The sequence below is a fragment of the Mustela putorius genome, unplaced genomic scaffold, assembly GCF_011764305.1.
Source record: "Mustela putorius furo isolate JIRA1106 unplaced genomic scaffold, ASM1176430v1.1 tig00000738_pilon_pilon_pilon, whole genome shotgun sequence".
NCBI lineage: Eukaryota > Metazoa > Chordata > Mammalia > Carnivora > Mustelidae > Mustela > Mustela putorius.
The window spans coordinates 312,164-323,522 of record NW_025421463.1 but is presented as its reverse complement, the minus strand read 5'-3'; the positions used below and the strand labels follow the sequence as shown (position 1 = coordinate 323,522).

The following is an 11,359-nucleotide window of genomic DNA, read 5'->3' as shown; positions in this document are numbered from 1 at the left end:
CTAGACGGCTTCCCAGGGGAATCCTACCAAGCATTTAAAGAAGAATTCATTCCTATTCTCCTGAAACTGTTCCAAAAAATAGAAATGGAAGGAAAACTTTCAAACTCATTTTATGAGGACAGCATTACCTTGATCCCCAAAAAAAGAGAATTACAGACCAATATACTTGATGAACACAGATGCAAAAATTCTCACCAAAATACTAGCCAAGAGGATCCAACAGTACATTAAAAGGATTATTCACCATGACCAAGTGGGATTTATTCCAGGGCTGCAAGGTTGGTTCAACATCTGCAAATCAATCAGTGTGATACAATACATTAATAAAAGAAAGAACAAGATCCATATGATACTCTCAATAGATGCTGAAAAAGTATTTGACAAAGAACAGCATCCCTTCCTGATCAAAACTCTTCGAAGTATAGGGATAGAGGGCACATAACTCAATATTATCAAAGCCATTTATATAAAACCCACCACAGATATATTCTCAATGGAGAGAAACTGAAAGCTTTTCTGTTAAGATCAGGAACATGGCAGGGATGTCCATTATCACCACTGCTATTCAACATAGTACTAGAAGTCCTAGCCTCAGCAATCAGACAACAAAAGGAAACTAAAGGCATCCAAATCATCGAAGATGAAGTCAAACTATAACTCTTTGAACATGATATGACACTATATGTGGAAAACCCAAAAGACTCCACTCCAAAACTGCTAGAACTTGTATAGGAATTCAGTAAAGTGTCAGGATATAAAATCAATGCACAAAAATCAGTTGCATTTCTTTACACCAACAACAAGACAAAAGAAAGAGAAATTAAGGGGTCAATCCCATTTACAATTGCACCCAAAACCATAAGATACATACAGTTAAACCTAACCAAAGAGGCACAGAATCTATACTCAGAAAACTATACAGTACTCATGAAAGAAATTGAGGAAGACACAAAGAAATGGAAAAATGTTGCATGTTCCTGGATTGGAAGAAAAAAATATTGTGAAAATGTCTCTGCTACCCAAAGCACATTTAATGCTATTCCTATCAAAATCCCATCCTTTTTTTTTTTTTTTCAAAGAAATGGAACAAACAATCCTAAAATTTATATGGAACCAGAAAAGACCTTGTATAGCCAAAGGAATATTAAAAAAGAAATCCAAAGTTGGTGGCATCACAATTCCAGACTTCAAGCTCTATTACAAAGCTGTCATCATCAAGAAAGAAGGGTACTGGCACAAAAACAGACACATAGATCAATGGAACAGAATAGAGATCCCAGAGATAGACCCTCAACTCTATGGTCAACTAATCTTTGACAAAGCAGGAAAGAATGTCCAATGGGAAAAAGAGAGCCTCTTCAACAAATCATGTTGGTAAAATTGGACAGCCACATGCAGAAAAATGAAACTGGACCATTTCTTTACACCACACATGAAAATAGACTCAAAATGGATGAAGGACCTCAATGTGAGAAAGGAATCCATCAAAATCCTTGAGGAGAACACAGGCAGCTACCTCTTCAACCTCAGCCACAGCAACTTCTTCCTAGGAACACTGCCAAAGGCAAGGGAAGCAAGGGCAAAAATGAACTATTGGGATTTCATCAAGATCAAAAGCTTTTGCACAGCAAAGGAAACAGTTAACAAAACCAAAAGACAACCGACAGAATGGGAGAAGATATTTTCAAATGACATACCAGATAAAGGGCTAGTGTCCAAAATCTATAAAGAACTTAGCAAACTCAACACCCAAAGAACAAATAATCCAATCAAGAAATGGGCAGAGGACATGAACAGACATTTCTGCAAAGAAGACATCCAGATGGCCAACAGACACATGAAAAAGTGCTCCACATCACTCGGCATCAGGGAAATACAAATCTAAACTGCAATACAAATCTAAACACACTAGTCAGAATGGCTAAAATTAACAAGTCAGGAAATGACAGATGCTGACAAGGATGTGGAGAAAGGGGAACCCTGCTGCATTGTTAGTAGGAATGCAAGCTGGTGCAACAACTCTGGAAAACAGCATGGAGGCTCCTAAAAGTTGGAAAATAGAGCTACCCTATGACCCAGCAATTGCACTACTGGGTATTTACCCTAAAGATACAAATGTAGTGCTCTGAAGGGGCACATGCTCCTGAATGTTTATAGCAACAATGTCCACAATAGCTAAACTATGGAAAGAACTTATATGTCCATCAACAGATGAATGGATAAAGAAGATGTGGTATATATATATATATATATATATATATATATATATATATACACACACACACACACACACACACACACACACAACGGAATACTATGCAGCCATCAAAAATGAAATCTTACCATTCATGATGTAACTAGAGCGTGTTATGCTTAGAATAATAAGGCAATTGGAGAAAAACAACTATCATATGACCTCCCTGATATGAGGAAGTGGAGATGCAATGTGCAGGAGGGTTGGGGGTAAGAAAAGAATAAATGAAACAAGATGATATCGGGAGGGAAACAAACCATGAGAGACTCTTAATCTCACAAAACAACAGGGTTGCTGGGGGTAAGGGGCTCAGGAGACTGTGATGGGGTTATGGACAATAGGGAGGCTATGTGCTACGGTGAGTGCTGTGAAGTGTGTAAACCAGGCAATTTGCAGACCTGTAACCCTGGAGCCAATAATACATTATATGTTTATTTTAAAAAAATAAGAAAAAGGAAATACTAAAAGAGCAAATCGAGTCCTTTGGCAGAAAATAAAGTTAATTTTGAATTTGAGCTCCCTACCATTTGTAATATAAGAAGAAAACCAATCCAAAGGATTAGCAATATCTCAAAGTATTTTTTAAGTGGATTCCCAAGAAACCACATATTTACAGATAAAAAGAGAAGGGCATGTGGGTGGCTCAGTCAGTTAGCCTCTGTCTTCCATTCAGGTCATGATCCATCCTGGGATCGAGGCCTGCTTCCTGCTCCGTGCTCAACGGGGATTCTGCTTCTCCCTCTGTCCCTTCTCTCTCTCTCTCTTTCAACTCAATAATATCCTAAAAAAGAAAAGAAAATCCAAATCTGACCTTCAGACACTCTTGTGTGAGTGGCATGGAAAGCACATGTGCGTGTCTGTGAGCCATTCCAGCACAGCTCAGGACCACAGGGCACCCAGTGAATATCAAAGCCTTGGGACAAAGTTGTCTCCCAGCTGCTTGGGTTGTCCCCCTTCACTGGCTCTCCCTGGGGAAGCAGGATCCACCTGTACATACACCCCTCACACAGAAATCGCGGCAAGTCTCACAGGAGCAATCTCACATTTAATTCCGATAAAGCTTAAAGTGGCATCTACATAAATGAACATGCTTCTGAACAGAACTCTAAGAGTTACAGACCATATTGCTCTTAAACAATAAACCACATTTTCTTTATTATTCTGCAGTAAACCACCACGCTGTAAATTACCCAGAGCCCAAGACCTAGATGGACAAATTCTTACAGTCAATATAGAGAACACTTACTATCTTTCGGTGTGAGCCCACTGCCCCACAGACAGACAGACACACAGACACACACACACCTTTTTGTTGTTGAACAAAATTCATGTCTAATGGCCAGAAAATATTATTACATTTCACAGCTTTAACTGGCAGTAGCCCTCAGGAGTAGATGGCAAGCTCAGACTCCTGAGCTTCAGGTCCAATCCCTAAATTCAAAAGCTGGAAAACAGATCGTGATCTCGGCACAAGGTCCCTCTAGATCTGGCCAAGCTAAATGGTCCGGGGTGGGGGGGGCAGTGTGATGGGGAGGATGGGTGTTGGGTGGGGTATCCACGCCTGGTCTGCAAAGGGAACTCCCAGAGGGACTACGAGAGCCACAAATTCTTGGCTCCCCAGCCCCGGGGACACCATCGCAGCAAGAGAATGCTCTACACTAGAGGGGTAGGGTGGGGACCCTATAACTCTCTCTCCCCCAACTCCGGGTCTCTACTACTCTAAACTGCTGTGGGCTCCAAGGACACCGAGTTCCCCTCTAGAGGGACATCGGCCCTAGCCCCCATGCTGGAGACTGCCCTACACCCCAGCACTCAGGAGTAGAGGCCAAAGGTGGAGGGAGACACTTCTGAATGTAGTAGGGGTGTGCATTGTGCAGGACACGAGAAGAGAGCACTGCTGAGCCATTGAACATTCCTTACATCCGGAGAACCAGCACCGGGGCAGGGGTGGGTCTCTTGCCTGTGGGTCTTGACCCTGTCACTCATCACACAACAAGGTAAACCATTTTCTTCCCCTTGATGTTTCTGGTCTTCAGCCCCAGATACCGCCGGCTGTTCTTCTCTGGCTGCCCATACAGCATGTTGACAAAGAACTCTGGTTCATCTTCATCCCTGGGTTGGAAGGTCAGAAACCTAAACATTGCTCTTAGCTTGCGACACAGATAGGTCATTGCTTCCGCTTCGTCTGATGGTTCCTCATACACGGGCTGCTTCATTTCCTCATAGGCAGACAAAATCACGGCCTGAAACAAGTTGATCAATATGCAGATCATCACCAGCATGAAGGATGACAGGAACAGGACCCCCAGAACCCTGTTGTTGGAGAACTCGGTGTTCTGAAAGGCTGAAACGCAATAGGAGAATATCGTCTGCGTAGCATGAATCAGGTTACTGTAGTTCCACTCGTGTTGACCAAACACCAGGTAGCCAAATGCCATGTACACAAAAAAGTACACGGACACCACCAGGGCCATGTGGCAGATGCCGGGAAGGGCCGCTTGAATGGCCCTCTGAGCCAGGCGCACGTCATAGAAGATTCTGGAATACCTGAGGGTCTTCAAAATGGTCAGAAATAACAGGAAACCCAAAATGATCCTCATGGCGTGATCTACTTGAGAAACCGCATGAAACGGAATGAAATCCTCAGGGTGCGACAAGTAAAAGCGAATTATGCCAGTGGCCAAGAAGTGCTTCCTAAAGAAGAGCACAATCAGCACAGTAAATATGCATTTTAGAGCAAAGTTGAGCAGATTGTACACACTTCTCACGTACGAGGCCCTTTCTTGCATGATGATATAACCCTCATCGACCACATAGGCTAAAAAGAAAATGAGAATGGCCACATACAAGTAGATTTCTGCCGAAGTCTCCCTGTCGAAATCAGCAAGCGAGAAGGAGTGCACGGACAGGCTCGTGTTCACAACTCCTAACTGAGACGCCTCAAAAACGACAGAAATGCTACAGAACAGACTGACGTCTGGGTTGAAGGTGGTCAGCTCCAGAATCACGGCCCACGTGTTCTCATCAAGCCACTCGCTGCTCTGGAGTTCCCTGAGCCTCACGGTGGAATTAAAAAAGGCTGCTGCTCTGGGAAAAAATAGAACGCATAGCCTCCCGACCCATAGGTGTGTAAGAGTCCGTGGGAGACATACCCCCAGATCTTCCCTGGAGGCTTGTAAGTAAACCCATTGGTATTCTTATCCTCAGGCCTCTTGAGAACTTGGTTCCAAAGGCCAGAGTAGCTTCTGGTGTCTTCCGGGTCAGTGCCATAGCTGGGATGACAATGGATTTCTCTTCCCATGCTGGTTTGGGCAAAGTTGGCAGGCAGGCAGAGTTTATCGCCAGGTCTTGCCCTCACCTGCCTCAGCAGTGGAAGCCCCAGGATTTTAGAGGAGCTGTCGGGCAGAAAGGCTGGATTCGGGTCGTTGTGGACCAGGGGCACCAGCACGCTGTTCAGCCACCTGTAGATGTCCTCCAGCTTGGTCACCGAGCCGAGATCCACAGAGAACCGATCGCGAACAAACTGGTTATAGTAAAAGCTGTCCGTGTGATGCAGGAGGGCGACGAGCCTCAACAGGAGGGCTAGAAAGATGAAGTGAGTCAGAACGTAACACAGGAACAGGAAAGCCCTTCTCTTAATTGCCTTCTTCCTCTTGAATATTAGGATTTCGTCTTTGGTGAGGGGCTGGTACATCCTCGATCTTCGGAGCTCCAAGATCTGCTGGTGTCGCCTTTTTCTTTCTTTCCGGTTCACCGCGCCCTGAAGCTCGATCTCAATATAGCAGTACTTGCTTGTCCATGAAAGGTTTTTACAATACTTGGGCCGACCAGCTCTGAAGCCTGACAAGAGTATAATTTTGCATGGCTGCTCCAGCAAAACAGACAGACAGAATGAACAAAACGATGCAAAGAGCCAGTCCATTGACTCTTCATAGCTATAATTCAGTCCATAAAAATATGATGAAGAACGAAGATATACTGGACGTGACGAAAACCAAGAGCCACGCTCCATAGAGGCAACATGGAGGCAGAACGACCCTGCTCTTCTCCTTGAGTTCGACAGGACCTGCTTGGGAAGAAGGCTCTGTAGAAGCCACAAACTGATTGTTATTTGTGTTTGCGTTACTGGCATTTTTGTTTTGTCCCTGCGTGCGTGTGACCGTTCTCTGTCCTTTCTTTTGCTGGCGCCCTATCGTAGTGAGCGCCTTGGCAGCCTTCGGAGCTCTAGGTCTTTTCCCAGTTGGAGGCTCCGAGGCCTCCTTGGTAGGTGCATGAGCACTTTCCTCAACGTGCCACTTTTTCAGAAATTCCTCCCAGTGTACATGTTCTTGCTCCAAGGAATCACTCTGGGGAGATACCGTTTCTAGAGTCACACGAGGTTCCCTCTGGGAGTAGGTGAAGAGAAAAATGATCAACATTTGCAGAGGGAGTGTAATTAACACACTTTCCAGCCCTATCATCATTGACCTGACGTAGCTCCCGTCTCCTGACGCCATTTCGTCTGCTCTGTCGAGATTAAAGAACATAATATTACACAGAAGGGAGGCCATCAGCATTGCCAAACAGCAGGACAGTCTCTGCAGCCGATTGAATGGGCTATCAATGATAGTGGAGAAAATGGAGAACCACAGGTGATCTCTCCCCATCCTGTAAGCTGATTCTATCAGGAAATAGTCCTTTCTGTTGATAGGCTGGTCTGGGTCGGTAACACGAAAAATGTTCTGTCCAAAGAGGTGTCAATACAAAGCCATTCCCGGCATAAAAACAGCCAGATGTGTCGGCTGAACAGATTTTCTACCTTGACTCTGCTTAGATACCAGCTGGGGGATTTGCCCTCATTGTTGTGCCACACACGAATGGAATGGATGTCCCCCAAGTCCCTTTTCGTGGTTAGGAGAAAAGTGTTGATGCCTCCCCGGTAGAGGGTTGTAAAATGCGGATGGCTAAGACAATGCACATCGCTGGCACCATCCGTTCCCATAAGTTGCATGAAGACATCGGCCCTGGTCCGGGCCCAACAACGGCCTCCCGTAAAAACAGTCACAAGGTAACACACCTTATCATATGGATCATTGTCAAGTAGAATTATCACATGTAGCCGAAGATACTGATCTGTTTCATCTCTCAGCAAAGCCCAGAAAGCTAGGATTATGTACATCAGCATAATGAAAAGTACAGTGACGAGCGTCACATAGTTGCGGGTAACGCTGGTGATGACCTCCAACCGAAGATCTACAGCATTAGGAACCACAATCACGTTGGCCGTCAAAAAGTGGGTTTGCAAGTGCCTGCTGGCTTGTTGTATTAGATCCAGCTGCCGCCGGACCCTCCTTGTCCTTTGGCAGATGCAGTGCACTCTTCGCCACGTGGTCCTCTCTCCGAGAACACAGGTATCTTCTCTCCAATCGCTCTGGATCCCATACATGTCTAGGCAGTGAGCGCTGAAAAGAGCGATTCTCACGAGCTTATCATTGGCTGCCAGGACAAAACGAGGTGCCTGCAGAGCTATGACCAAGGTGCACTCAGGCGAGCCGCCTCGCTGAGCTATGACTTGCAGCAGGGACGCTGGAAGGCAAACCACGCGGGCCTCCCTAACGGCACAGGCTGAGTCAAACAGGTCACTCTGGTTGGTCATGGGAGGGAAGTCATGGGGCACAAGGAAGGTGGCGACCAGAGCAGTGGGGGTAATTTCACTGCCAGCGTACACCAACACCGTGAACAACACGGTCACTTCGGTCACAATGTGGACCAGCAACTCCTTCACTACACTGCTGTCCACCTCAACCCTAAACTTCCCTGTCGTCCTTTTCAAGGACTCATCAGCTCCCTCGGTCTCACTCTCGGGTCCCACTGTGAGGTTAAAAGCTGCAAAGCTCAAGTTTTTTCTGGCGATGTACACTTCTGCTACATCAGGCATGATCTCGACCACGTCGCCGTCAGGTGTGGTTCCTGTCATCCTGAATCCAACCACCTCTGCCGAACAGCTTTCCTGATCATTCATCCAAGGAAAGGGATCATCTGCAAACTCACAAAACATGGTGGAAATTGGAGCGTTTTCAGATAAAGTAGGTATATTGCTCACATTTACCGTCGGATGAAAATAATTGCGACTGCTTTTCTCATTCATGAAGATATCAGTAACATCCCAACTTTCAGTTTTCCTGACATACACGTTAAGGCTGGAGGCCGTCATTGCGGTGGTCTCGTTCCCTGGCACTTTACCCTCCAGTATTGTGTCTGCTAGTGATTCCAACACGTAGAAAGGCTCATCAACCACTTCATAGCTAACAGTCAGTTTCAAGATATTAGACAAAGTTGTTAATATCCCAGTGCTCACAATTTCTACTTCTTCAGAGCGAACGTGTGCATCATTCTGTCGAGACTGCTGTAGGGCTCGATTTGCTAACCATATCCTCACTGTGGCCAGTTTCTGAGCCAATCGAGTGAATCCAGCGGTCGTCTGGGTTAATTTAGTAACACTCATGACTACCTGGCTAATTTCCACCAAAGTGCTATTGGGAAGAATGAAAGTCTGGTTGACAAGGTATTCCTGGAGTCTGGCTTTGTCAGCTTCCAAAACTTAATTCAGGTTTCATGATATTCAGAACAGAAGCTGCTATATATATTAAATAGCCTGCAGGTAGAAATTCCTGGCTGTCAAGCAAAGTAGATAGCGATGAATTTGGTCCCATGGTGAAATTGAATAAGCGATCGAGCACGCCCTTCGCTGAGATTTTATCCGTAGGGGCATGTACGGTTGCATACAAAGTCGCCTGAGAAAAAGCTCCTAGAGAGTCATACACCTGAACAAATATCTTCATCGCATAACGATTAGCCAACACACCCACGGGGAGAAATGAAGGGGGCGATGTGGATTCATTCCCCAAATACAGGATGGCCCCCAAGGTGTTCTGTTTCACAGAACTGATCTGACCAAAACCATACAAATCAGAGACTACCATTTTGTACGTAAGTGGGATGTTCTTATCCTTAAAATTATGGCACCGGATGACAAACCTGGTAACAAAGGCAACTCCTGTAGCTGGATTAATGCTGCACTCTCCGGTTTCAGGGACATAGTTAATAACAAACGGGTGCTTCAAGTCCACGTTATGCCCACTCCAACTTGCTAGATGCACAGAAGCCCAAAACTTAGCTTCAGGAAAATCCTTCAAAGCAAAAGCTTTTATAGACAAATGAGCCCCATTCCTTCCTGTTGTGGTGTGTTTCACCCAATCAAAGTTTACCTCATCCCCTAGTGATGACAGAATCGACCATTTATATGCATCCTGGCTTGTTGAACCAGTTGTGCAATTGAGAAACAAAGAAAATCTGGCTGAAATACCCAAAACGGCATCACAATTTTCAATACACGAGATGTATGCTGCGGGGGCGGGTCCTTTGAGCACGTGTACCTTTCTATCAACATGGGCTCTCCTATCACCCTTGTGGATCACCATTCTGATGAAATACACACCTCCACCTTTCAGTGTTCCTGGCTGAAGTGTGAGGACAGGGCCAGAGGCCTCCTTCCAGTTCAGATTAGTCTGCTGTGGGGCGCAGACGCTGTTGCTCATCACTGTGATTTTATATCCCTGGTAGTTTTTTTTGGATCCGTGGTACAGTACCAAGAAAAACGGAGTCCCTGCGAAGGGTTGTCCGAATCTGGATCCGACGACCCCGTTCCATCCAGAACCAGCTGATCTGTGAATTTGATTGTTCTGTTGGGACCCCCCAGGAATAACTGCTTCTAGGTCACTTCTAACGATGCTGACATACATGAAATCTGAGGCCGAGGCCTGAGGCCTATTTGGATTCATGTAGACATCGACTACGAATCTCATCACATACACCCCCCAAGTTAAAGATTTTGGAGGGATATGTAGAAATGTTGGTACCCTCCCTGATTTCGAGATTGGTATGTCCAATGGTCTGTGCCACTGGGGCAGTTCATGTACCGAGTGGACGGAAAACACCTGCCAGTACGTAACGACTAAGGTGGAGTTCGCACAGTTGTACTTGTAGGTGGCATTGAGGGTAGCCTCCATCTTCCTGGTCAGCACCAAGGGTTCACCATCTTTGTTCCTGTTGATCTTCACCATGGTGATCTCACACGGCGCCTCTGGGGATACCTGGCAGGACACGGAAGACTGGATGGCTTGAGGCCCATCCGAGGTGAGAGCTTCCAGGACAACAGGCGTGGGCCCATCCGTGGGACACTGCGTTTGGGCCACGAAGCCCGCGGAGGAGGGCCGAGGCGAGGCCCGGCGGCCGGCAGGTCGGAGGTGGAACGGCGGGGGGCGCCGAGGGCCGGCGGGCCGCAGCGGCACGAGCCAGAAGGTCCACTCCGGGCGCCCGGGCGCGCGGGGCAGCGCGGTGCGCCACAGCAGGGACAGCCGGCCGCGGCGCGCAGACAGCCGCAGGTGCACGAGCGCGGGCGCGGCGGCCAAGCGCGCGCGCAGCCGGACGCGCAGCAGGACACAGAGCGGGCGCGCGGGGCCGCGGGGCAGGCAGAGGCGGCCGCCACCGGCCAGGATCACGCCGCCGCCAGGGGCCGCGCGGGGCCGCAGGTGGACGCGGGCGCTGCCGGCCGGCTCCCCGAGGCCCGGGGCGGCCCTCCAAGCGCGCAGCGCGGCCGCGTCTCCGAGGGCTGGGCCGCGAGTCCAGGCGGCTGGCGAGGGGCGGCGGGCCGAGGCTGCATCCGGGCGGCGGGGTCCGGACTCTGGTGTGGCGGTCGCCCGGGAGTCGGGGATGGCAGCCAGGGCCCTGCCAGGAGACGTGGGCCGTGGAAGGAAGCCTTGACTCAGGGCCAGGCCCAGGCCCAAGAGTAGGAGAAGGAGAAGCAGGGTTCTGGGCCGCATAGCGCTGCCTGCCTGGGCACCTGGGCGCCGCTAACTCAAGGGTGGGGTCTGTCTAACCGCCACAGGGGCCTCGTGGCCTGGGGTGGGTGGGGGTGGCGCGGGCCATGGGTCATGACCCTGGAGCAAGGAATGGGTGGGCTTCCGGTGTCCCCTCCCCCTGCCTGCCACGATAGGCCTCCAAGCAGCAGTGCTCATGGAATTAAGGGGGCCAAGGCTCCTAACAGCCTGGAAAGTCCTCCCCTTA

At 48.1% G+C, this 11,359-nt stretch overlaps 1 pseudogene; it reads right to left on the bottom strand.

The window, feature by feature from the left end:
- Positions 1-3,286: 3,286 nt before the first annotated feature.
- LOC106004718 lies at positions 3,287-11,115 on the bottom strand (annotated as a pseudogene).
- Between the last annotated feature and the right edge of the window lie 244 nt (positions 11,116-11,359).